Below are 27083 nucleotides of genomic sequence, written 5' to 3'. Positions count from 1 at the left end.
TGCAGCCACATGTTCTCCTGCAACTTGTCCATTATCTGGCCCATCGTGTCCTGGGAATGGTGGTATGCTCCCAGGATCACGGTGAGTGCTTCCTGGACAGTCGGTTCCCTGGGCCTGTCCTCCACCTGTCGCACAGCAGTCCTACCAGCTTCCCTGTTGTCCTGTGCCTCTGCCCCCGAACCATGTGCCCACTGCCACTGACCCCAGGTCCCTGATCGTCCTGTGTTTGTAGGGTTGCTTGGGGTCCCTGAAGTGGTGGACACACTGCTGATTGACGTGTCCTGGAGACAGAGGAATAGGCCTGCTGGGTGGGTGCTCTGGTGGTGTTTCCTGAGCGGAGAGGCTCTGTGGTGGTGTGAGAGTGTGGCCTGGGTAACCAACTGTCTGGAGATCCCTGATGGGCCAGGTTGGTGATCCAGCCGAGCAGAGTTGCTGTCATCACTGTGGGCCTCTTCTGCGGGAAGGGCCTGGATGTTGCTGGCACCTCTTCTCCGGTTGGGGGACCTGTGGGGATGTAAATGCAGTGTTATTGTTTCTTCGTGTGACATCATGTGCATGGGTGTGTTGCCCTCTATGGTTGTGGTTGCCCTGGCAGATTTCCATTTGAGTGAGTGGCTATTTGTTGGGCTAGGTGATTGTCTCCAGTGTGCATGCAGTGGTGATAGGTGTCCATGCAGGTCTGTGAGGGGTGTCCAAGCATTGGTGTTACATGCGGGGCTTGGTATTGGGATGAGTGGGTTGTGATGGTGGGGTATGTGGGAGGTGGTGAAGTGATGGGAGTGAGGGTAGGGGTGGGGGTTTGTGATGGCAGGTGGGGGGATATAGTAATAGAGATTTGACTTACCAGAGTCCAGTCCTCCTGCTACTCCTGCTAGGCCCTCAGGATGCATGATTGCCAAGACTTGCTCCTCCCATGTTGTTAGTTGTGGGGAGGAGGTGGGGGTCCATTGCCAGTCTTCTGTACAGCTAGTTGGTGTCTTGCTGATGTGGAACGTACCTTCCCCCGTAGGGCGTTCCACCTCTTCCTGATGTCATCCCTTGTTCTTGGGTGCTGTCCCACGGCATTGACCCTGTCCATCATTCTCCACCATAGCTCCATCTTCCTATAAATGGATGTCTGCTGCACCTGTGATCCAAATAGCTGTGGCTGTACCTGAATGATTTCCTCCATCATGACCTTAAGCTCATCCTCAGAAAATCTGTGGTGTCGTTGTGGTGCCATGGGTGTAGTGTGAGTGGTGTGGGTAAGAGTGTGTGGGGTGATGTGTTGGGGTGTGTGGTGAAAAGTGCATGGGTGGTGTATAGGTGTTGATGTTATGTGGCTCTGGTTGTGTGTGTGCTCTTGCTGTCTTTCTCTGCTGTCTTTCTCTGGTATCAATTCTTTCTAGTCGTAAAGGGTTGTGGGTAATGTGGGTGTTTTATAGTGGTGTGGGTGTCGTGTGTGTATGTGTGTCAGGTGTGTGTAGTTTGAATTTTCCAATGTGGTATTGTTTTGTTTGAGTGTGTGTATTTTGAGCGTGGCGGTATGTCCCGCCAATGGTTTACCGCCATTGAATGTCCGCCGTGGTGATTCGCGGGTCATAATGCTGTGGGCGTAGTTCTGTTGGTGTAAAGGTGTGGGTTTTGCTATCGACAGTTTATCACTGACCTTTGGGCTGGTGGACTTGTGTGTGTGGCTGTATAGTGACGGATTGGTATGTGTGTATCATAATATGCTTGGCGGTTATCCACCACAGTGGCATTATGTTGGCGGCAGTCGGCATGTAGGTAAGCGGGATTTACCACCAATGTCATGATGAGGGCCTGAGTGTTTTCTTTCATGTGTGTAAGTACTATGTGACTATAGTGGTATTCCATGAGCTTTGCATGTCTCCTAGATAAGCCTTGGCTGCTCATGCACAGCTACATCTAGAGAGCCTAGCTTCTAGACACTGCCTAAACTTCACTAATTTGGGAATCCTGGACCTAGTATAAGGAGTTAGTACCATAGGTAACCACTACACACCAGACCAGCTTTCTACCGCATATATAACAGGCCAATAAAATTTTTGCAAGATCGCATGGCTGGCCTTCTCTTCACCACAGTGACCTTCCAACGGATGAAAATGGTCAAACCGTAACACTTATTCCCTAAAATCAATAGGTACCAACAGTTGGGGTTCATCAGCGGCACAAGCAATCCTATATAACAATCCCTGCTGTACAGTAAATCTGGGATAAAGAGGACTGAGAACACCTTTTTGGGTTTTGACAGACTGCCAAGCATTTATCAATGTACTATCATTCAGCTGCGTTGTTCTAAATTTCCTGTCAAGGACCCACAGTTCGGGTTTAAGTTTAAGGAGAGCTTTATTTGGGATAGAGGGGACATAATCAGAGGATAAAGACTTCCAATTGTCTTGTAAGAGATCAAGAAGAAAGGATTATCAATATCGAGAATGATTTCTTCGGGTAGGGTCAATAGTTTTCCTACCTCAACAAGACTCTTTTGTTTTGCAACATTACTTAAACCAAATGGGTAATTAGGTAGGTTTTCATGTCCTCATCCATGCAATAAATCCCCAGTTATATGGAACTATTTTAAAAAATTTTTTTTAAAAACAGCTGATATTTTTTTTTTCATGATATACATGTTTGCAGCAGACAAGTTGCAGAATCTGACATTGTATTAGACATTACCTCGTCTTTTAAATTGTTCTAGCATCAAATCCCAGGCCGCAGAAATGGGACGTTTCTGCCATCCTCTATATTCTTCCCGGAGCAGTGCAGCGCTTTCTGCTTTGCCCCCCCCGATCACCTCTGCCTCCCACAAGGATTTAGCTAGTGGCTAGTAATCTGACGCCTGGCTAGTACCAAGGCCAGTTCTGCAAATCTCGCTGCTACGCTGGGGTCTCTGATATACCCATAAAATGCAGTGTTCAGTTGAGTCCCTGTGTAGTAATACCATTACTGCCCGCAGTGCTTTATGGACTTTTTCATAAAAAGGTCTTGAGGAGGGGCAGGCCCAAACCATGTGTAGAAGATCTGCATCCTCTCCATGGCAGAGTGGGCAGGTGGATGCTGCAGAAGGGAAGAGAGCATGTACCTTACGTGGGGTTAAATATGCTCTATGAAATATTGTATGCTGTACAAACTTGAACCATGAGTTGCGGAGGATATGGTCTGCATATTCCGTGATAATTTTCCATTTTTTGTCATGGAGTGGGCGATTCATACTTTTCTCGCAGTGGATCCAGGGATATGTGTAAGTGTGCCATTAGGCTCTGTGTAGCCATCTCAGCAAGGCCAAGATTTAAGAGGGCCTAGTGCAACTTTAGCGCCACCTTAGTGTAATTTTTATGAGGCTAAGGTGGCCTTTTCCCTGTGCCAAATTTACAAAGTGGCGCATTGCACGCATTGCGCCACTTTGGAACCCTTTGCGCTACATTATGCATGCGGCATGTATAATGTACACAAAGGGGGCCAGTTTGGGGGGGGCAGAAAAAAAAGGAACAAAGAAATCTAAGAGATTTCTTGGCGTCATTTTTCCAGCCCTTTTAATGTCTAAGAGCAGGCATTAAAAAGGGGCATGCCATTGTTTTCAGTGGGCCCTTATGTAATGTTAAGGGTTAGTGCCAAAATCTTGGCGCTAACCCTGAACAATACATCAATAGCGTCAGAATTTCTGCCACCTACCCTACACCATAGTGCGCTGTATTTTAAAAATGGCGCACACATGGTGATGGTAGGGGGCGACAAGTGGCTGCAAGAAAAGTGGCACTACATGTATTGTAGTGCTGCTTTTCTTAAATCTGGCCCCAAGTGTCAACCCGACCCCATGTTGTAGAGTGATGATACCAGTGTGTGCATCTGAGGTTCTTCCCCGGTGTTAGTCAATGCCATCGTATACATTGTAATATTTTAGCCTGAGTAAAAAAAAGAGTCCCACGCAGTGGGAATCGAGTCATGAACTTGTGATGTGGGATCAGCACACCCTCCTCGAACAAGTCTCCCAAAGTGGAGATGCCTTGGTCTTCCCAGTGGCACAGTATGAATCTGGACAATGTTCCCGCTGGGGTGGGGGGATGCCTCCCAAGGGCATGTTCGGAGCATATGGTGGCGTGTTTGTAGTCTGGCGGATGGCTGCACGCCAGTACCACATTGCATTATGGAGCAATAGGGTTAGTTTCCGTGGGTGTGCGTTTCCCCCAGGTTGAAGCAACGCATGCAGTTCACTGTTACATAGGCAAGCATGCGTAAAGTTAATTTCCTGGAGGTTGATGTCCGCTAGCCAGTGGGAAAGCCATTGCCGATGTGCCACTAGACAATAGGTTCGAAAGTCTGGGACTCCCATCCCGCCTTCCCCGGTGGGCAGCTGCATTTTTTGGAGGCCAATACTTCGGTGACCCGTAGCCCAAATAAGTTCTGTCAGTAGTGTGTTCAGTGTACGAAAGACGCTCTGTGGGATGAGTATGAGGAGATTCACAAAATAGTACAATAATCTTGTTACCATTAGGGGGAGTGTGATCCAGAACTTTACCTGGGCTCTTAGTGATGTTATGGCCCTATATAAATTGCCATCTAGTAGATCAGTGTGAGATCAATATATATTAATTCCTAAGTATTTAAAAGTGTGTTGAGCAACTGGGATCATGTATGACCCCATTTAGACCGTAGCAGTGCGAGATAGCCCATCACAGAAGGAGAATGCCAGTGATTTGGTAGGGTTCACTTGCAGTCTGGAAATAGCTCCAAATCAGTGGAGGGTACCCCCTATGTGCACATGATTCCTGTCCATGTCTCTTACATAGATGAGCCTGTCATCTGCATATGATGAGAATGTGTGTATTTGGTGTTCATCCCTTATGTCCCAAGATTCTCCCTGCTGCCTCAGCTTTTGTGCCAATGGCTCCATTGCTTTGACAAATAGTAAGGTGGACAAAGGGCAGCCCTGGCATGTGCCCTGGGACATTGGTTAGGGTGGCGAGATATTTCCATCGGTTTTGGCACTGGCCGTTGAGTGAACGTATAACAGTTTGACCCATTTTATAAATACAGCAGGGATATGGAATGTCAGTACAGAAAACAGGTATTGCCATTCCAGCAGATAAATGCCTGTTGTAAGTCTCAGGAATAGCACCCGCTCTTGAGAAGGCAGAGTGGGCTGCTTCCATGACCTGATAAAGATGTCTGGTGTTCAGAGATGTGCTTTTGCGGGATATGAATCCACAATAATCCTCATTGATAAATTGGGGAAGCAGAGGAAGTAGTCTCTGCGCCAAGATCCTACTGAGTATTTATAGTCTCTGGTTAAGATTAATAATGGCCGATATGAGGACAAGGAGTTAGGTGGATGGCCTGGTTTCAATAACGGGGTGACAAGAGCCTGATTTGTCATTGCTGGAAGTGTACCTGCGTTATATGCTGCGTCATATAATTTAGCTAATCGAGGTGTGAATCTTGTAGCAAATTACATGTAAAATTCAACGGGGAAACCATCCACCCCAGGGGTCTTGTTGCAAGGCATCTCCTGTATCGCTGCATGGATTTCCTCCTCTGTAATAGGTTCCACCAGTCGTGCATTGGCCTCTCTATCTAATCAGGGGGCTGAAAGTTTGTCAGGTAGAACTTGGTTGATTCAGGCGGAGGGCCAGCTTAGTATAAAACAGTATAATATTCTTGCAAATGCCTGGTTCACTGACAGTGTTGTGGAACAATGTTGGCCTGTGTGAGAGAGCACATTTAGGATCCAAGTGGGGAATCTGGTAAGCTGTATCATGCATGCCAGAAGTGTGCCAGCTCTGTCCCCCTCGGTGTGTAGGTGGTGGGTGTAGGTGGTGTGGTCATTTACCCATGATTGTTCCAGTGTTTCAGCCTGTTGTATTTTGAGCTCTTACAAGTCCTTCAATTGACTGAGATCATCAATTACATTTTGTTCCAATTTACCCATGCAATTTCCAATATGGGCAAGGTAATTTAGGAGCTTGCCCCTGGTCCCCGTCGCCATGTTAATTGACAATCCCCTGATTACTACCTGGAGGGCCTCTCATTTCAGCAGCAGTGATGAGGCCATGCCTTCAGAAATAGGGAAATAGTCATCAGTGGTAGTGCCAATTGTGTTTCTATAGACTGCATCCTCCAGAAGGGAGGATTGCATATACCACATTGGTATAGGTGCGGGGACTCAACCCCATTGTAGTGTTGTTTCTAAGGGATTATGATCCGAAAAGATTTTGCCCAAATAAATTGTATCAGAGAAGATTCCAGCCATATGGGTCAGGCAAATGATATGGTCTAGGTGGGTGTGAAGGCTGTGTGGAGTCGAGCAGAAATAATATTCCCATATCTCTGTGTTGTATGTTCTCCATACCTCCACCAGGTTTCAATGCAAGTTCCAGCTCAAGAGAGCATGGGCCTCCCTGGTCACATTTGTGTGGGACAGAGGTGGATAGGAGCGATCTAGGTTAAGAACCAGGTCTGCTTTAAAATCGCCATCCATGAACCATGGTAGATGCCCCCCAGTCTGCCAGCTGAATGGAGAGGTGCTATAGAAAACGTCTTGTTCAGTATTAGGGCTGTATATGCTACCCAAGACCACTTGAGTTCCATTTAGATGACCCAGTGCGAAGGCGTAGCAACCCAAGGTGTCAATTTTGGTATCTAGTATCTCAAAGAGGACCCCAGCGTGGATCCATATAGCCGCGCCCCTAACAAACCCTGAATATGTTGTGGCAACAAGTTGGCCCCTCCATTTTGCTTTTTACCTGACCGATTCAGGTGCAGGGAGGAGTGTTTCCTGTAAAAAGATAATGGAGGCCTTCTGGGGATGTAGTTGTGCTAGTACTCTATGGGCCAGATGTAAGAAGGCGTTTGCGAGGCGCAAAAGCCTCACCGGTATACAGAAATGCATTTTGCAAGTCGGATCCCACTCGCAAAATGCATTTCCGACTCACAAATAGGAAGGGGTGTTCCCTTCCTATTTGCGACTCGCAATGCAATTCAATTCCATTCGCGGTCGCAAATGGAATGCAGTTACCATCCACTTGAAGTGGATGGTAACCCAGTCGCAAACGGGAAGGGGTCCCTATGGGACCCCTTCCCCTTTGTGACTGGATTTTTTTTTTCCAATGGACCACTACCTGCCCTGAAAAAATCTGAAACTAAAAGTTTCGGTTTTTTTTCAAAGTGCAGCTCGTTTTCCTTTAAGGAAAACGGGCTGTACTTAGAAAAAAAAAAACTGCTTTATTAAAAAGCAGTCACGGACATGGTGGTCTGCTGTCTCCAGTAGGCCACCATCCCTGTGAGTGCCCATACTTCCAATGGGGTCGCAAACTGCGACCCACCTCATTAATATTAATGAGGTGGGTCTTTGCGACCCCATTGCGAGTTGCAGAAGGTGTCTGAGACACCTTTCTGCATACCAAATTGCGACTTGCAATTTGCAAATCGCAGGGACTCGCAAATTACAAGTCGCAATTTGGTGTTTTGCTACATCTGGCCCTATGTCTTTTGTGGGGGAAACTCAGGCCCCTGACTTTCCACATCAGCATCTAATATTGGTTTAATACTGTTGTCATGATCTTAGGTACAGAGGGGAATAGGACTCTGTAAACCCATCCACCTCCCAGTGGGCTGTATGGCTGCAGTAGACAATTGGTGCCACCAAAGTTAAACCCCAGCTATTAGGTCCAACATAAAACACCTGTTCGACCAAAAGAAAACTTCAAACATTTCTCATTTGAAACTGGTAACAAATAGTGTGTGCAATTGCTATGGGGTGGGGGGAGGTCTAACAGCCGTAGAGTAAGTGGAAGATCCCAGGTGTATTGCTAAGAACACAGCCCTCCGGTCCACCCTGCCCACCCCCAAGGGCCCCAATAATAAGTGGGCCACAAATGGGTATAGTGTTCAAGGGCCAGGAAGACCGGCGCGAATAGGTAAAACATTAATGTTAGACAGCATTCTGCATAGTTTTCAGTTGCTCTAACATCAACAACTATGTTTGTAGCATTGTAACCATCAGAAGAAATAGAAAAGAGGCATACATTAGGACAACAGGGCAACAGACCCGGATGCATCTTAATAGTCATAGACAATATAGGTTAAATGAATATTATTAACATGTAACATTTAGCCCCAGCAAGCATAGGGCATGTTTGAGCATTGTTTAAGTAAGTGCCACTGCTGCTTCTGAAGCAGGTAGTAGAGTAACAGAACCGGAGACAATCTGATCATTAAAGACAACGTAGCATCTAAGATTAATATTAGTATATAACAGCTAACACCAGCAAGATTATGACATATTTATGTGATGGTTAAATAATGTTGTCTGCTGTTTGCAGCATTACTATGGGAAAGAGCAGCAGGCTGGCAATCCATTCCAAGTTAGAGTGGGATGCTGTGGAAGAGTGCGAGGGTGATTGTTTTGGCTGAGCTTCCATCGACGCCACCAAAAACAGCACAGCCGCCCAACCTTTCGCGCTTGCTGGGTGAAAGTAATGTAGTCAATGCTCCTCTTTGCGAAAGGTTTTCTCTGTCTTGCTTGTTTACGGCCATCCCTAGGGGTGTGACCCTCGGTTGGCTGGTGACGGGCCACAGAATATCTCCGCTCCAGCCAGTCCCAGACCGCCACAGTAGAGTAAAAAAACAAGGAATGCCCTTTGTGCATAACTTTCAGTCGGGCTGGGAAAAGCAAGGTATAACTTATTTGCGCAGTTGTTTTTTCACAGATTGGCAGGATGCTCACTGTTTTTGTACCTCAAGTGTGTAGTAAGGAAATAGAGAAATCGTAACATTGTTCTCAACAAAGGGTGTCACTTTCCGGTCCATTTGCAGTAGATGGTTTCAGTAATTTAGAATTCTGGCCACTGTGGGACGAGGCACCGCCCTGTGGCAGGGGGCGATGCAATGGCATACTGTGTGCTGACTCCACCACAAACATGGTGAAGAAGCCTTGGGGGCCACTGGTTCCCGAAACCAGTCCTCCATGAACTTAGTCAGGTTGGCATCCTCCACACTCTCCGGCATGCCGACTAACCACACATTGTTGCGTCATGCATGTCCTTCTGCATCTTCCGCACGATCATGGAGAGCCTGGATCCATCTTTTAAGATCAGTGATAGCTTTAGTGTTGGGGAGTTATGGACGTGAGGGTGCTCTCAGCTGTGGGTACCTTGTCGGACAATTTACAATGGTTATCTCTTAGAATACCCATGTCTGAGGCAATAGTGTCTATATGCTGCTCATTGCAGTGTGGGAGTCTCTTATTTCCTTTAGGATTAGGTCCAGCTTGTCAAGCGGAGGAATTATATTGGTGGGAGGAACACAACCATCTGAAGAAGACAGATTAGAGCCTTCAGATGGGTCTCAGCGGGCTGCTACATCCTCGTGCCACAACAACGCGCGCACTGTCTTGGTGCTTCTCATAATGATATCCATTTGTGCTGTGTGGTGGTGCTGGATTTAGTGTGTGCTGTATGAAGGAAACAGGAGCTGGGGCTGCGACATGAGCTGACGAAGAGTGTGGTTCATCCTTCTGCGGGCTCTCAATCCAGGCATGAAGCGAGTTGATTACCTAATTGCAGGTGACCTGCAGTTGCTGTATGTGAGCTGATGTAATACATCATACTGCCCTGTTCACTTGCCTGTATGTGTACTCTTGCCATGCCGTAGGTAGAGCTGGAAGACTGGTCCCAGTATACTCTACAGTTCCGTTACCAGCCTTGAAAGGGGGCCTGCAGGGGGAGAGGGAAAGCCCCCGCGGGAAACAGGTCATCTATATCCCCCCCAGCCACAGCTGCGTCTCAGCCGGGCGCAGCCCATAAGCTTGCTTTCAGGGAGTCACTCCCAGTAGTCTTTGACTTGGGTCCGGCACCCTGCCGGGGGATAATACATGCAGGGGGCTGCACCCAGAGGCTTGATGAGGCGTCACAGGCTCCGGGAAAAGTTCATATGCGCGTCAGCTCACTGCGGAGATTCCCCCCCGCGGTCCCCAGCACGCACCAGGCAACGGCTTACCTCAAGATGGGGCCTCCAGGCCCCCTGCCCCAGGCCTTGTTGGTTCACGGTCCATCACTGTGCCACCACTCAATGCAGCTGCCACTTCAGGCCACTATCCGCATCAGACCGAGCTCCCCCCAGCCTGTCCAGGGAGCCCCGATGCGCAGCAACCACCAGCCTCAGCCTCCTCCATCTGGGAGCACCCACACCCCACTGCCGGCCTAGCGAGCAGCCTGCGCCGGCGGGTCCCATGGCCATCCTCCCCCAGAGCAGGGGAACAACTCCCTCCAGGGAGTCCTGATGGCTCCCGGTGGCTCTGGTCAGTCCTCCTAGCGCGTGTTGTGTTCAGGCTTGCAGAAAACAGGCAGGATGATGGTAGACTTGCGAGTGGGATGCGGGACCTTTACGGAGTAGCATCCGCCATGCTCGGCATCAGGCCATGCCCCCCACCTTATGCGGAACTACTTGTGATGGTTGCATTAGATTAGCTCTGACCATGAATTGCTAACAACCGGAGTTTAGCAGCGCTCCCATTCATTGATCATTTGCATGTAGACTTGCATAATAAACAACTCCCATTCCCTGTGTATACAATATGGAGAGGGGAGCATAGCCAATGTCCATTGGCTCTTCTTCAGTCTTTTCCTTTCTCTGCTTGCAAAAACAGGCAATGTGACCCCATTCCCCACATTCATAGCTCCCGACCCACAGACACTACAGTTTTGGGACAACTGTTTGTGTTCTTCCCAGCGTCCAAACATTTATACAGCTTCCTCTCCATTTTTGACAGGGGGTCCTTTGTGTGGGTGACTCATGAAAATGAGGTAGCCAACTCGACTGCATGTTCAGGGGTGAGCCCTGAATGTTGTCTTCACCTCTGGGTGGGAAATGGCAAGGCTTCTAGGAATTGCTCAAGATATATCTTCTCTGTTATCTCTTCTTTGCTGGACTCCTCTGGTTTTAGCCACCTGTCCCCGGCATCTTTTATCTTGTAGAACAGAGTTTTAGGCATGCCACCAGAGGCTCCTCTTTCCTTACGAAACCTAAGGGGATGACTCTTGTCATCCGCGCCCAAATGGTCCATAATCACCTTCTCAATGACATCGTAGATAGAAGTTCCATTCTCTTAAGTGGCCTGGGCTTCCCCAGTAAGTAGAGGAGCGAGATAGAAAGGCCAACGTTCCACCAGCCAGGCACTAGCCCCTGCACCACATTCAAAGTTAAGGAAGAAAGCCACGGGATGTTCCCCAGAGACAGATCTCTTTCAGGGTATTGGAGTGGCTGGCACATGTTGTTGTCAGCCTTGAGAAATCCCAGTGGATAACTGTACTTGCCCTTCTGAACATTTCAGAAGATTTTCACCCTGACCGCGTATTCATGAAGATCGTCCGGTCAATTTCCGCATGGATCATATGTTTTGCGAGGGCCCATTCCAGTTCACTTTGGCTCTCCCATAGTTGATGTACAACACCCTCCATCTTGTACAGATGGGCCTATGCCCACATTTTCCACTACTTGTTAGGATTGGCGTTAGCGACAATGATGAAACAAAAAGGCAATTGGGATTTATTTTATACAATGTTCGTGGCTTAAGGCTTCCTCCTTTCTCTTCCAGGTGCTGATTCCAGGGCGAAGGGACACCACGCTGAGATTCTCGGAAAGAACAAACAGGTAGGACAGGTAAGTGTCTCTGTTTTTCTTAACTCACATTCCCGTTACCATTCACGCAGGATGTAAATGTGAGGGGATAGGAAGAGGACCAAGGAGGAACTCATAAGGTGAACCAAAACCACAAAAAACACCAACCATAACTATGTGTCTCCTGTTCACTACCAATAAACCTTTTCTAAAGGTTTTGGTAGTTCTAGCCTACTCCTTCACTGCATGGCACGATGAGGAAATCAGTGCCTAAACAACCAAAATAAAAGAAAAACAAGGGAGCCTCTCTCTCTCCCACTACCACTATTTTTATTGTTTTGCCCATTGGGACTTTCCCCGCAAACCACATGCGTGCAATTTATCACGCACCTGCCTAAGCCACGTCCCTCCGTGGACGTGGCCAGGAGTCTGGTAGTCTCAGCGGGTTCCTTTGCCTCTCGCTCTGCTGTGGGATTCAACTAACACTACTGTCTCTTCCTCTGTGGCACCTGAGGAAGGGAGGCGTTCGTCATCTTCTGCCTCCTGACGGTCCCCTACAGGTCTCCTACTCCAGGATCATCTTCTGATGGTGGCGTCTCCCAGTGAGGACGCGACTCTTCCGGACCTGAACTATGTCATTCTTCCAGCCCCAATACATATATATAGGGGTTATACATCAGAGGGTCAGTCCATAGCTCCACCTCTTCTTTCCCCATGTAGTTGCATTTAAAGGGACCATATGCTTCTTCCTGCGTAGAAGGAAGACAAATGTCTTCTATATTAGTGAGAGACAGAGGGGAAGGCATTGCGCAGCGTGGCAAACATTCCGCCTCCCCACATAAGCTTATTTTTGGCAACTTTATAAACGTCATTACACAATTGGGACCCGATTTACCAAGGGTTTGTGTTGGTTTTGCTTTATTTTATTAACACAGATCTGACACAAAATCTTATCTTGGATTTACAAAGCAAATCAAATGACTATTTAACCCCTTAACTGATGGGCATTTCCCCCACTCCCCCACCAATGCTGAGCCCTTTTTTGGCTATTTGGGATAGATTGCGCGTATGCATTCATAACTTTTTGTCCACACAAGCTAGCCATGCCAAATTTGCGTCCTTTTTTTCCAACATCCTAGGGATTCTAAAGGTATCCAGAGTTTGTGGGTTCCCCTGGAGCAGACCAAGAATTTGTCCAAAATACAGCTAAAATAAAAGAAATTCAGAAATATGGGAAAAAGGGGCTGCAGAAGAAAGCATGTGTTTGTTTTCCTGAAAATGGCATCGACAAAGCGTTTGCGGTGCTAAAATCATCATCTTCCCAGCTTTCAGGAACAGGCAGACTTGAATCAGAAAACCATATTTTTCAACACAATTTCGGCATTTTACTGGAACATACCCCATTTTTACTATTTTTTGTGCTTTTCGCCGCCTTCCAGTTATTGACAAAAATGGGTGTGCAACCAATTCTGAATCCTGGACAGCTAAACATTTCTGAAAATTAGACAAAATTCTGAATTCAGCAAGGGGTCATTTGTGTAGATTCTTCAAGGTTTTCCTACAGAAAGTAACAGCTCAAATAAAAAAATATTGAAATTGAGGTGGAAAAAAGAGCCATTTCTGACCATGTTTTCTTTTATACCTTTTTCCATCTACAGCAGATTTTTTAAAGCAATATACTGTTACGTCTGCTGTACTCTTCTGGTTGCGGGGGTATATAGGGCTTGTAGGTTCATGAAGAACCCTAGGTACCCTCAACTAATAAATAAATAAATCCTTGCAATGGATTTTCATTGTATACAGGATATACAGCAATTATTTGGTAAAATATAAAGAGTCAAAAATAGGTATCAAGAAAACTTTTGAATTTCCAAAATGAGCACAAGATAAGGTGTTGAGAAGCAGTGGTTCTTTGCACATCTCTGAATTTGTAGGTCCCCATACTAGCATGTGAATTACAGGGCATTTCTCAAGTACACTTCTTTATTGCACACTGACTTACATTTGGAAGGAGAAAATGTAGAGAAAGACAATGGGTGCTAATATTTGTTCTTCTATTATGTGTTCCCCCATGTCTCCCGATACAAATGGTACCTCACTTGTGTGGGTAGGCCTAGTGCCCGCGACAGGAAATGCCGCAAAACACAATGTGGACACATCACATTTTTTCCAAAGAAAACTGACCTTTTTGCAAAGTGCCTAGGTGTGGAGTTTGGTCTCTAGCTCAGCCGGCACCTAGGGAAACCTAGCCAACCTATAATTTTTTTTTAAACTAGACACCTAGGGGAATTCAGAATGGGGTGACTTCTTCTGGGGCTCTCATCAGGTTCTGTTACCCAGAATCCTTTGCAAACCTCAACATTTGGAAAAAAACACTTTTTCCTCACATTTCGGTGATGGAAAGTTCTGGAATCTGAGGGGAGACACAAATGTCCTTCCACCCAGCAAGCCCCAAAGTCTCCCGATAAAAATGGGACCTCACTTGTGTGGGTAGGCTAGTGCCCGCAACAGGAATGTATCACACAAGTGTCAGTGGTAGTCCTTGCACGAGGGCTACTGTTAACCCTGGAGTGATCCATTCCTGACGTAGGCAGTAGGCACAGGCACACAAGTGGGTTGTGTTTTCATCAGGACAAGTGGGGAAACACTGGGTGGTAGGAATTTTGTGGATCCCTGCATATTCCTGTAGTTTCAGTGACGAAAAAGCAAGGACAAATTGTGTTTTTAGTCAACGTTTTACTTTTGCAGGGTTTTCTGGGTAAGAAAACCTTGTGAAATCCAAACATGCCCACTTCCATGGACTGCCCCGGGTGTCTAGGTTCCCCTATATGACCACTGAGCCCAGAACCAAATACTCAGGTGACTGTCTGACAAAACCAGGCTGTTTTGTGTTAGGCAATTTTGATGTCTCCGCAATCCGTTTTGGGTACTTTCCTGTTGCGGCCATTTGCCCACCAACTAAAGTGAGGCAATGTTTTTCTCTGGAGACTTAGTGGAACGCTGGGTGGTGGCTACCTGTATGTTCCAGGACTTCCCCTCACTGAAATGCAAGGCAAAAGTGTTTTTGAAGCAAACTTTGGGATTTCAAGGGGAATCTGGGTGAAGGAAAACTGGTGAGAGCCACGCAAGTCCTGCCACCTTGGACTCCCATGGTACTAGTGTGTTAAAGTTAATCCACCACTCACACTGGTTGGTTTTAGCACCAGGTTTCAAAGCATGAATCCTTATCAAAGTATCTGAATATTAAAACCAAGCCTTCTGAAGTTGGCCCATAAAGCCGCAACCAGGCACCATCCTCTTTCTGGTCCATTCACACACCATTCACGCACAACAACCAACCCTTTCATACCGCCATCCACAGGCCCAATCCATCCAATCACTGCACTCACATTAACTTACCGCTGCCAGACAAGGGCCCATAACGTTTCTATTCCACAGGACGGAATAAGTTTAACTACATTTTACCACCTGTCATGTAACCTCCTCCTTCTTCCTGAACATTACCGAAGGCATGCGTAGCGAACCTTTACTAATGACTCCCATGACAGCCACCAGAGGCTTAGGAAGACATGTTTTTGATGCACCTTTAGCACCCTCACTGTGCTAAATCCAACTCCTTCCAGCTTGTGGATGCAAGTTGGGGGTGTCCGAGTATGCTGTATAAAGCGAGTCCTCGAAATGAGTGAGCATATCTACCTTTGAAACTAAGGCAGACATGCTGGGGAATCCTCGCGATGTACCCTAAAGAGAAGGTCATAGGCTATGAAAAAGGTAGTGTTTGGCACATAGTGGAGTCCGTGAAAACGTAGTATATGTCCCAGCCAATATTATGTGCAGTGCTGTGACTGTAATGCACATATCATACAGCAGATTGAACAACTTCTAAGTTCTGATGGAGTATGAACAGGAAAAGCAGGCCAAACACAGAACAATACGTGTCATTGTCCTTCAGTGCTGGATGGCACCAATGGGTTAGAATCCATAGGTGTAGATTGTCGCATAGGCTCTCATTATTCTAATGAGACTACTGGATTTGGGCGGCAGAATACTTGCACTGTGGGGGAGTCTGAACCCACTACAGGTGACACCTGTCGGCCTAATCTGGGTTTTGCTCCGGCTAACTAGCAATGCCTCATCTCCACCCAAGAGCAGGAATGATTGGGCACCCGAGCGAATGGCACAATTGACTCCTCAGGAAAATCGTGGTCACTCAGATTGCATCCGTTTCTCTCAGTTACATTAGTCTCACATATACAAGGAAAATCAGAGGCAGTTTATGTTTCAATAAGGTTTTAATGAAGCAACTACATCTTAGATAACAAAGCATGTACTACAATAACTAGGACGATGAAGCATGACAGGATTAAAATTGTGACAAGGGGAATAAAGCATAAAAATAGCACTATCATATTGTAACTAGAATCATTAAAATAATTCTAGGCTATGTTAGAGCACAGCATGTTAAGCCCTAGTTCTGCCCTTCAGGTTCCCCTGGGAAGACATCATCCCTCATACCTGAGCAAGAGGCCTATAGTCTACATAAGCAGCTGTAGCAAAGCGTTCAGCAATCAGCATACAGACGTGGTCATCTGGCTGGAATCTCCCTCTAACGTACATGGGTCAAAGTAGTATTTTAATTATAAAACAGCTAATGTTCCAAGAAAGGATCCCTACGTAAGCATGTGTATGCTTCTATGAACACTGGAGACAAAGCGTTACCACTTTTACCGGCAACCTATCTTACTGCAGCCTTGAGAAAAGCACAGAGTGAAAGAAATGTTTTGTTTAAGAATATATATATATTTTTTAAATTAAAAAAAAAAATGTTACCATCAGGGAGGCGCGATCGCCCCCCGGAAGAACCCTAACATCTTTTTTTTATTTTTTATTGTGCCCCCCCCACAGAGTGGTAGGGCCCACTCATACAGGGGCCGACCCCCCCCATAAAAACAAGTTCCCTGGTGCCTAGGGACATTTCCTGGCCAAGGAGCACAGCCGTGCTGCAATCCATGGCCAGGAAATGGTGCCAGGAAGGCATTGATAGAAAAGGAGACTCCCCTCTTTCCATTGATGCCTCCCTGGCATCTTGGGGAGGCCATTTTGGTCTTTTTTCCCACCGGAGTGGGGAGAGGACGCTCACCTGCTCCTCTGCAGCTCCAGTGGGGAAAAATGTGACGTCAGTGCAGAGGAACGGGTGGGGGGGCTTGGGGAGACACAGAAGTTCGTCCGCATCTCCAGGGGTGAAAAATAAAAAATCCCTCCCTGGCGTCGGCCGCTGGTCGTGACCCAAAACAGGGAGGGTGTGCGGGTATCGACAAGTGGCTGACACCTGCACCAATGGGGTTAATGTATTTGTAAGAAAAAGTAAAGCAAATCAAAGCACCTTGCATTAATTTCCATCAGGTAGGCATTTTTTGTGTGGTGCATGGACGTTCCCGAGCATACATGCATAGATTTTGATGCACAACTGTATTTACAAAGACTTTCAGGTGTGGGTTTGTGCAAAATTGTTGTGAATGCCTGAGGGTGGCATAACTAGGAAAAATATATTTTTTCTCCTCATAATGTCCTTTTCAAAGTGAAATATCATCTAAGCATTGTTTTTCGACAGCACAGGATCCCTTCTTGCATTGAAAATAGCCAAACCACGACACAGAAAAACTATGGTACAAGGGTTTGTGCATTTACCCTTGGCAGCCCAAAGTGTGCAAGTGCCTTTGAGACAGCACAACTGCACCATTTACTTGTATATGTGGTGCAATTCTCACTTGAGTCGATGCATTGCAGCACAGCTACTTTGTTTGCTGTGCTGTCTTGCCCAAATTATTTTAAATTCACCTTTACGCATTTTTGCCACCCTATTAATTATCCATAATATCCATCAGTTCATTTATAGTTACATTTCTTTCAAAATTAAATTCCTTTGGTTATGTGCCACAGTGGGTTTTTAAAAATTGTTTAGACTAGGAGAATGTAACGTTTTTTAACTAGAAGTATGTGATCAGCACTCTATATAATAAATGTATTACATTACACTCATAACAAGCATTAACTAATTCATTTTTATGGCTTTCTAAATGTTGGAAATGGCCATTTTTGCGGTATCACTCCCAAACTTTTACCTTCCTCCTCCCCTTTTTGCTGAATTTGTTTTTATTGGTGTTAGGAACCTGCGCACTTAACGACTGCTAACCAGTGCTAAAGTGCGTGTGCTCTCACCTCCAAACATGGTAATATTATTGACTTCCACGCAAAATGTGCATTTAATTCACTTAAAGTCCCTAGTAAAATGCACTATTTGTGCAAAGTGCCTGTAAATTAAATGCTGCTAGTGGGTCTGCAGCACTGATTGTGCCACCCATTTAAGTAGCCCCTTAACTATGTTTCAGGCCTGCCGTTGCAGAGTTTGTGTATGCAGTTTTAAACTGCCATGTCGACCTGGCAAGATAAACCCTCTTGTCAGGTGCAAACCTTCCTCTTTAATACATATTTCACCCCTAGGGTAGGCTGCGAACAGCCCAGAGGGCAGGATGTAGCGTATTTAAAAAGCAGGACATGTACTTTTAAGTTTTACATGTCCTGCTAGTGAAATACTCTTAAATTTGTTCTTCAATACTGCAAGGCCTTCCTCTCCTGCAGTACAACATTGGAATTACCTTATAGATTTTAAAAGTGTAAATTCCAGTTGTGAAGAAATAGATGTTTCAAGTTTAGTGTCTCTGGAATCACAATTTAAAATAACAACTTTTGGTGAAGTAGGATTTTAAACTGCAATTCTAAAAATGCCACTTTTAGAAAGTTGACATTTTCTTACTTAAGCCATTTGGTGCCTGCTGCCTGTCTCTGATCACTTACCTGGGTTGGGTGACAGCTGGGCTTTGCGTATTCCCCCTGGACAGACACAAACAATGGGAGTTTAGGTGTGACTTGATAAGCCATCCTGGGAGAATAGGATGGAGGAGCTTGACCCAGCCTCACTTTCACCAGAATAGACTAGGTCCTGTCCCCTCACAAAGGCCTGCATACTCCCCTGTAAAAGCAAGCAAAAATAGAATTGCTACACACTAAATTATACCTATTGGTAAAAGCGTTGGACTAATTAAAAAATACTTATAACTAAAAGTACACTATACAATCTCTACATACTAGAAGCACTAACTAATCTATAAAAAAAAGCACTATAATCTATTTTACAATTTATCAAACACACTGCAATCTACTTATACATTTATAAATGATTTATCTGTCTATCTATCTATCTATCTATCTATCTATCTATCTATCTATCTATCTATCTATCTATCTATCATAAAAATGTCAATCCTTTGTCCTTGTTACCCCTGCCTCAGGACGTGCAGGTTGTTTTGCATAATCCCTCTCTAGAAGAGTTTGTAGATAGTATTCTATGTCCAAAGATTTCTGTGGTTGGTTGTGAAAGCACATCCACCACCGATGAACCACCCTTGTCACAAAGTTACTCAAGGAGGGTCATTGTGCTGTGTTGCATTAATTTGCAAAAATCAATTTTTGTAATTCCCTTGACAATCCATGAAGTAACATTGTGCTAGTTTGCATGACTAAAAACTTGCACAACAAACACACAATTTTTGGCCATTTTATAAAATTAGACCATAGTTGAACACATTGAATGTGAGTAATAAAATTACAACAGAAACCAAGATTTGTAGTATAGTCAGCACCAAATTTAAAATGTAGCTGGCATAGGTGTAATACTGTTAATGTCAAGGCTTTGGTAAAGACCCAATTTCATTTAAAAAAGGAGGAAAGGGGCCACGTGCCCACCTCCTGAACCTTTAAATGCCCTGGGGACCCCCATCATCTGGGGCTGGTTGGTAAAAAAAAGAGGAGGGGTGCGTGCCCCCCTCCTAGAGCCTTTGTACGTTTCAGGTACCCCTGCCTGAAATGAAGTTTAATGGGAGGGATGCTGAACGCACCCCCTCCCAAGATCCTTAAAGGCCCCAAGGGTTTCATCCCCAGGGGCCTGCTCAATTACTCTGTCCCAGTGAGCCCACCTTCAATAGATAGAGTAGTTTCACTGCAACACTAACATATGTTTGTTCCCGCTTGGCCACAGCATTTTGAGAGGTGGGAGCAAACGTGCCTTCCCTGCCTGCAGGAGTGTGGGCTGGGAAGGCATGCCTGCTCCCAGCTGGTGGGTGCAGACTTCTGTTTCCCGGCCTGCAGGAGAGCGTTCAGGGAAACAGAAGTCTGCTCACACCCAGAGGGAGCCTGCAAAAAGCAGCTGCTCCCTCTGCGCAGGAGCAATGCCAGCTCCTGTACTATGCAGGAAGCCAGCTTGGGCTGCAGATGTCCTGTCCCCTCCTCTGCAGCCCCCAACCTGCTGATCGGTTATGTGCACCGGGTGGGCACCAGGACCCCCACCTGTTATTAAGACAGGCCCCAGGGAATTGAGTCCCAAGGCCATAACAGGCTCTGGGTGGGGAGGAGTCGCATGGCCGAACGCTGTGTGCAGCATGGATTGGCTGCCTGTCCCCCATGCATGAATAGGGTTTGGGGGGTTGGCTGCTTGAATGTTTGTTGGCCAGAATACCTGGCCGTAGGCCAGGCACTGTAGTCAACTCACTGCAGTAGAAGGATGGCTTTATGCATAGTAACAAAATATTACTTTACATTAACAAAACCTAGAAATTCACTGAAACAAACAAAGGTTAAAGTAAAACTAGGATGGGGAGAATTTCAGTTACAGGTAACATTTTAAACATACAAACCCATTGAATTACACCAGGTATAGTTAGCTCTGGTAACTATAATTTGTATTCTAAGGTAACTGTAACTTGAGCCCTCACCTTGCACTACTAATTACCCCACATATTGTGTCACTCATAACATCTTCTGTGACATCATTGATACAAATACTGCAACATTAACAATTAAATTATTGATGAGAAAACTGTGCATGGCCGGGGCGCGAGGTATAATTATCTTAGGACCCACGCTATAGTTACCAAAGCTAACTATAACCGGTGAATTTCAGTGGTTTTGTACATTTCAAAAGTTACATTGTTACATTGACACTGAAATTCTCACCTACCTATAACATTACTTTAGCCTTTGCTTTTTTCAATGAATATATATATAAATGTATTTATATGTGCGTGTGTATGCAAATACGCACACACACATATACGTATATATATATATATGTATATATGTATATGTATATAGAAATATATATATATATGTTCGGTGGCATGTGTAGCTGCAGATACACATGCTGTGCACAGTCCGCCATCTGGTGTTGGGCTCGGAGTGTTACAAGTTGTTTTTCTTCGAAGAAGTCTTTTCGAGTCACGAGACCGAGGGACTCCTCCCATTTCGACTCCATTGCGCATGGGCGTCGACTCCATCTTAGATTGTTTTTTTTCCGCCATCGGGTTCGGACGTGTTCCTTTTCGCTCCGTGTTTCGGGTCGGAAAGTTAGTTAGAATCTCGGAAAAAATCATCTGTATTGTTTGCGTTCGGTATCAGGTTAGTTAGAACAAATCGACACCAAATTTTGAAGAGCTCCGGTGGCCCTTCGGGGTTTTTTTGATCCCCCGTCGGGGCCTGGTCGGCCCGGCCACGTGCGACTTCAAGGCTGATGGAACAGACCCCATTCCGCTTCTTCCCAAAATGCCATAACAAGTATCCGTATACGGATCAGCATCTGGTCTGTAACTTGTGCTTGTCCTCCGAGCACAAGGAGGATACTTGTGAAGCCTGTCGAGCGTTTCGGTCGAGGAAGACGCTGAGAGACCGAAGAGCCAGGAGACTACAAATGGCGTCCACGCCGACAGGTCAAGAACGTTTCGAGGAGGAAGAAGAAGCTTTCTCCATCCGCGAGTCGGATTCTGAAGAACTCGACGCCGAAGAAACACACCAAACTGTGAGTAAGACGTCGAAAATCAAGACTCACGAGAAGTCCACAAAAGCCCAGGGAACACCACCGCCAACAGGCCATGGCTTAATCCGAAAACTAGGTGACCGATCCAAGGCACCGAAAAAGGGCATGCTGGTGTCGAAGTCATCCGACTCCGGTCGAGATACCGCCACACAGCAACCTCTGAGCCGAAACAGCGGCTCCGAGAAACTTCGGCACAGAGACAGCGGCACCGAAGAATTTCGGCACCGAGACACCACGCCGAAAACAAAGAAGGTTTCTTCGGAGCCTAAAAAGACTTCCGAAAAGGTTTTGGTTCCGAAACATCCAGCCTCGGAGCCGAAAACTAGTTCCTATACAGAGGAACAAGGATTAACCTCCCAATTACATAGATTTGGAGAGGAGCTTCAAGCTGTAGAGCCTGACTACACGCAAAGAAGGCTTCATATTCATGAGGACACAGGGAAGATAACCACTCTTCCCCCAATCAAAATAAAAAGGAAACTTGCCTTTCAACAAAAGGACAAGCAACCACAGGCAAAAGTGGCAAGGAAAACAACCCCGCCACCGTCTCCACCACCATCAACACATGCATCACCAGCAACAACTCCACCACTGATGCACTCACCAGCTCATACTACAATGAGTCAGGATGATCCCGATGCATGTGACCTTTAAGATGCTCCAGTGTCTGACAACAGCCCAGACTCCTACCCCACAAAACCGTCACCACCTGAGGACAGTACATCCTACACACAGGTGGTCGCAAGGGCAGCCGAATTTCACAACGTCACCTTACATTCTGAACCAATTGAGGATGACTTTCTGTTTAACACCCTATCCTCCACCCATAGCCAGTACCAAAGCCTTCCCATGCTCCCAGGAATGCTAAGACATTCAAAACAAATATTTCAGGATCCAGTTAAAGGCAGAGCCATAACTCCAAGGGTGGAGAAAAAGTACAAGCCACCGCCAACAGATCCAATCTATATTACAACACAACTAACGCCAGACTCAGTAGTTGTCGGGGCAGCTCGTAAGAGAGCCAACTCTCGTACCTCAGGAGACGCACCACCTCCAGACAAAGAGAGCCGCAAATTTGATGCTGCGGGAAAAAGGGTTGCAGCACAAGCAGCAAATCAATGGCGTATTGCCAATTCACAAGCACTTTTGGCAAGATACGACAGAGCTCATTGGGATGAAATGCAACATTTCATCGAACACTTACCCAAGGAGTTCCAAAAAAGAGCGCAACAGGTGGTAAAAGAGGGACAAAGTATCTCAAATAATCAGATACGGTCTTCCATGGATGCAGCAGATACCGCTGCAAGGACAATAAACACTGCAATCACGATACGAAGGCACGCATGGCTGCGCAGTTCAGGGTTCAAGCCGGAAATCCAACAAGCTGTGCTCAATATGCCATTTAATGAACAGCAATTGTTTGGGCCGGAGGTAGACACTGCCATTGAGAAACTCAAAAAAGACACCGATACAGCCAAAGCCATGGGCGCACTCTACTCCCCGCAGAGCAGAGGCACATTTCGAAAAACACCTTTTAGGGGAGGGTTTCGAGGTCAACCCACAGAAACCACAACCTCACAAACAAGGCCTACTTACCAGGGTCAATATCAGAGGGGAGGTTTTCGGGGGCAATATAGAGGGGGCCAATTCCCAAGAAATCGAGGAAAATTCCAAGGCCCCAAAACTCCTCAAAATAAACAGTGACTCACAAGTCACACAACCCCATCACATGATACCTGTGGGGGGAAGACTAAGCCAATTTTACAAATTTTGGGAGGAAATAACAACAGACACCTGGGTCTTAGCAATTATCCAGCATGGTTATTGCATAGAATTTCACCAATTCCCTCCAAAATTCCCACCGAAAACACACAATATGTCAAAACAACATATAGATCTTCTAGGACTAGAAGTTTAAGCATTGCTACAAAAGGACGCAATAGAATTAGTGCCAAATCTACAAAAAAACACAGGAGTTTACTCACTGTACTTTCTAATACCCAAAAAGGACAAAACTCTGAGACCAATACTAGATCTCAGAACACTAAATACCTACATCAAATCAGACCACTTTCACAAGGTCACGTTACAAGACGTAATCCCACTGCTCAAACAGCAAGATTACATGACAACGTTAGACCTAAAAGATGCGTATTTCCATATACCAATACATCCTTCACACAGGAAATACCTAAGGTTCGTATTCCAAGGAATACATTACCAATTCAATGTGTTGCCATTCGGAATAACAACTGCGCCAAGAGTTTTTACAAAATGCCTGGCAGTAGTAGCTGCACATATCAGAAGGCAGCAAATACATGTGTTCCCGTACTTAGACGACTGGTTAATCAAAACCAACACGCTAAGACAATGTTCACAGCACACAAACTACGTCATACAGACCCTTCACAGGCTAGGTTTCTCGATCAACTACGCGAAGTCACACTTTTGCCATGTCAAACACAGCAATACTTAGGAGCGACAATCAACACAGCAAAAGGGATTGCCACTCCAAGTCCACAAAGGGTTCAAACATTTCACAAGGTAATACAGGCCATGTATCCAACACAAAAGATACAAGTCAAAATGGTAATGAAACTCCTAGGCATGATGTCTTCATGCATAGCCATTGTCCCAAACGCAAGATTGCACATGCGGCCCTTACAACAGTGCCTAGCATCACAATGGTCACAAGCACAGGGTCAACTTCTAGATCTGGTGTTGATAGACCGCCAAACATACATCTCGCTTCTATGGTGGAACAGTACAAATTTAAACCAAGGGCGGCCTTTCCAAGACCCAGTGCCACAATACGTCATAACGACGGATGCTCCCATGACAGGGTGGGGAGCACACCTCAATCAACACAGCATCCAAGGACAATGGGACATACATCAGAGGCAGTTTCACATAAATCACTTAGAACTGTTAGCAGTATTTCTAGCGCTGAAAGCATTTCAACCCATAATAACCCAAAAATACATTCTTGTCAAAACAGACAACATGACAACAATGTATTATCTAAACAAACAAGGAGGGACACACTCGACACAGTTGTGCCTCCTAACACAAAAAATATGGCATTAGGCGATTCACAACCACATTCGCCTAATAGCACAATTTATTCCAGGGATTCAGAACCAGTTGGCAGACAATCTCTCTCGAGATCACCAACAAACCCACAAATGGGAAATTCACCCCCAAATACTAAACAATTACTTTCAAATTTGGGGAACACCTCAAATAGATGTATTTGCAACAAAAGAAACTCAAAATGCCAAAACTTCGCATCCAGGTACCCACAAGATCAATCCCAAGTCAATGCTCTATGGATGAACTGGTCAGGGATATTTGCGTACGCTTTTCCCCCTCTCCCTCTCCTTCCATATCTAGTAAACAGGTTGAGTCAAAACAAACTCAAACTCATACTAATAGCACCAACATGGGCAAGGCAACCTTGGTACACAACACTACTAGACCTTTCAGTAGTACCTCATGTCAAACTACCCAACAGACCAGATCTGTTAACACAACACAAACAACAGATCCGACATCCAAATCCAGCATCGTTGAATCTAGCAATTTGGCTCCTGAAATCCTAGAATTCGGGCACTTAGACCTCACACAGGAATGTATGGAGGTCATAAAACAAGCTAGAAAACCTACCACTAGACACTGCTATGCAACTAAGTGTAAAAGATTTGTTTATTACTGCCATAATAATCAAATTCAACCTTTACACGCATCTGCAAAAGAAATAGTAGGATACTTACTACATTTGCAAAAATCTAACCTAGCTTTCTCTTCCATAAAAATACATCTTACGGCAATTTCTGATTACCTACAAATTACGCACTCAATTTCATTGTTTAGGATACCAGTCATAAAGGCGTTTATGGAAGGCCTAAAGAGAATTATACAACCAAGAACACCACCAGTTCCTTCATGGAACCTCAACATTGTCCTAACACGACTCATGGGTCCACCTTTTGAGCCCATGCACTCTTGTGAAATGCAATACTTAACGTGGAAAGTTGCATTTTTAATTGCCATCACATCTCTAAGAAGAGTGAGTGAGATTCAAGCATTTACCATTCAAGAACCATTTATTCAAATACACAAAAATAAAGTTGTTCTACGGACCAATCCTAAATTTTTACCAAAAGTAATCTCACCGTTCCACCTAAATCAAACAGTAGAATTACCAGTGTTCTTCCCACAGCCAGATTCGGTAGCCGAAAGAGCACTACATACATTAGACATCAAAAGAGCACTAATGTACTACATTGACAGAACAAAACTAATTCGAAAGACAAAACAATTATTTATCGCCTTTCAAAAACCTCATACAGGAAATCCAATTTCAAAACAAGGCATTGCTAGATGGATAGTTAAGTGCATTCAAACCTGCTATCTTAAAGCTAAAAGAGAACTGCCTATTACACCAAAGGCACACTCAACCAGAAAGAAAGGTGCTACCATGGCCTTTCTAGGAAATATTCCAATGAACGAAATATGTAAGGCAGCAACATGGTCTACGCCTCATACATTTACCAAGCACTACTGTGTAGATGTGCTAACTGCACAACAAGCAACAGTAGGTCAAGCTGTATTAAGAACATTATTTCAAACTTCTTCAACTCCTACAGGCTGAACCACCGCTTTTGGGGTGATAACTGCTTACTAGTCTATGCACAGCATGTGTATCTGCAGCTACACATGCCACCGAACGGAAAATGTCACTTACCCAGTGTACATCTGTTCGTGGCATTAGTCGCTCCAGATTCACATGCGCCCACCCGCCTCCCCGGGAGCCTGTAGCCGTTTAGAAGTAGATCTTAAACATTTGTACATTTGTAAATATATTACTTAAAACTTTATTATGTACATACGCATTCACTCCATTGCATGGGCACTATTACTAGCATACACAACTCCTACCTCACCCTCTGCGGGCAAAACAATCTAAGATGGAGTCGACGCCCATGCGCAATGGAGTCGAAATGGGAGGAGTCCCTCGGTCTCGTGACTCGAAAAGACTTCTTCGAAGAAAAACAACTTGTAACACTCCGAGCCCAACACCAGATGGCGGACTGTGCACAGCATGTGAATCTGCAGCGACTAATGCCACGAACAGATGTACACTGGGTAAGTGACATTTTCCATATATATATATATATATATATATATATATATATATATATATATATATGTTCGATGGCATATGTAGCTGCAGGTAGACATGCTATGCATTGCTTCCGCCATCTAGTGGTGGGCTCGGAGTGTTACAAGTTGTTTTTCTTAGAGAGAGAAATACTGCTATTTTCCAAGTTTAGGTGGAGAGCAGCGCCAGTAGAATCACCTGCACACTTTTTTGGGAACATTTAATTAAAATTCATCAAACTGTGCCAAAATATAGACACGTCAAAAAAATGATTTTTCTTCGGAAACATGGTGCTAACTATAACTACCTAGTGGTGTGTATGCACCATAACAAAAATATCCTTGCATACAAGGGTTTCTGTGTTGCCACTAGACAGCA

General features: G+C 45.3%; 1 protein-coding gene across 1 annotated transcript in view; it reads left to right on the top strand.

The window, feature by feature from the left end:
* Positions 1-27083, top strand: part of LOC138260041 (interferon-induced very large GTPase 1-like) — a 236951-nt gene that overhangs the window by 178552 nt on the left and 31316 nt on the right. The window contains exon 4 of the mRNA XM_069208131.1: positions 11594-11658. The gene's annotated coding sequence lies outside the window, so the exon portion shown is untranslated. The remainder of the gene's footprint in view (positions 1-11593; positions 11659-27083) is intronic.

This window comes from Pleurodeles waltl, chromosome 9 (genome assembly GCF_031143425.1).
Source record: "Pleurodeles waltl isolate 20211129_DDA chromosome 9, aPleWal1.hap1.20221129, whole genome shotgun sequence".
Taxonomy (NCBI): Eukaryota; Metazoa; Chordata; class Amphibia; order Caudata; family Salamandridae; genus Pleurodeles; species Pleurodeles waltl.
This window is presented reverse-complemented; position numbering and strand designations above follow the sequence as displayed.